This window comes from Solanum tuberosum, unplaced genomic scaffold (assembly GCF_000226075.1).
Source record: "Solanum tuberosum cultivar DM 1-3 516 R44 unplaced genomic scaffold, SolTub_3.0 scf00137, whole genome shotgun sequence".
Classification (NCBI taxonomy): domain Eukaryota; kingdom Viridiplantae; phylum Streptophyta; class Magnoliopsida; order Solanales; family Solanaceae; genus Solanum; species Solanum tuberosum.
The window spans coordinates 1,470,728-1,472,262 of record NW_006239066.1 but is presented as its reverse complement, the minus strand read 5'-3'; positions in this window follow the sequence as shown (position 1 = coordinate 1,472,262).

Sequence of the window (1,535 nt, the reverse complement as noted above, 5' to 3'; positions counted from 1 at the left end):
ATATATATATATGCTTTAATTTGATCTTAACTGACAATTAAATATTTCAATTATGAAAATGCATATCTAAATATCTCAACTCATCTTTATTGTGTCTTGTGGACACCCGATGCTAACGTGGCACATGAATTTTCGAAGGTGTCTAGATAAGCATTTTTTAAGTTGGAATGTTCAATATATAGAATAGAGACGAGTTGAAGTGTCTAGAGATGCGTTTTCAAAATTAGAGTATGTTAGTTAAGGTAAAATTAAACAGTCTATCTACTTATTATGCTATTATTTCTCGAAAGTTATTGCATTGTATTGAACTACCATCATTTAATTATTTTTTCTAAGATTATATTCATTAATTTGTAAAATGATATGAATTATCAACCAAACTATCAATTCCTTTAGGTGGCTAGAATAATATTATAACTTTATTCTATTGTTTGAAGTTAGTTGACTCATGTCATTTAGTGAATAAGAATAAGATAATTTTATTATAATTTGTGTACACCTGTCATTTATTTGCTTTTAAGCCTAACCTTCCTATGATTGGGACACTAAAAGTCACAAGTCACTATTAAATAAAATATAATTCATGCCATATTTCAACCAACAAATCAACTTTTAATTTACTTTTTTCCTCAAGGGATTTGGAATATTTATTAAAGTAAAATATATAGTAAGATGACTTTGATTTTAGGTAGCCTTTTTATAAAAATAAATTTTATAAAAATAGCACCATATTCATCTTTAGAGAGCATAATTAAGGGTGAATGCTTTTGATAAACCACTTCACTTGGATTAAAGTGTTCTAAATATTTAATTGTTAAAAATATTTAATATAATATTGTGGTATTATATTAGTTAGATGTTGGAATTTTCATGGGCCAACTTTGCTTTGAGTGGAGAATTAGATTAGATGAACTAACCTCCAAGAAGCTTTAGGATTTTTTGCTTTAATATTGTGTTAGTTAAGGATTATATGCAAAGAAATTGATAATAATTTCCTGTATATATAATAACTTTATTATTTTCAACATTTATGAAGGGAAAAAAAAAGAATTAAAGAATGGTACACTCCATTTACTCATAAATGCACATTCTTGCCTCTCTTACTTAGTGATGTAGCTACAGAAATGGAAGATTGATCGGTTGAATATCTTTCGTTTAAAAATTATATTTTAAATATCAAATATAATATTATGTATATAAGATAATGATTTAAAATATAATTGAACTATTTTTTTAAGTTTCATATCTTAGTTATCAACGATTAATTCTTTTTTCCTACTTCAACTATCATGGTTTATGTATTAAAGCACGTTTCAATTATCAATTGTTCTTTTTTCCTACCTGAACGATAGCAATAATTCAGATAGAAAATAGATTTGAGGTGTGTTTTAATATATAGATAATGATAGTCCAAATACAAAAAAGAAACAATTCAGACATGAAACTCACAAAAAAAACAATAGTTCGATCATGTCTTTGACCATTAAACTCTATGCATTTGACAAAAAAGATGCTTTATATTATATATATATATA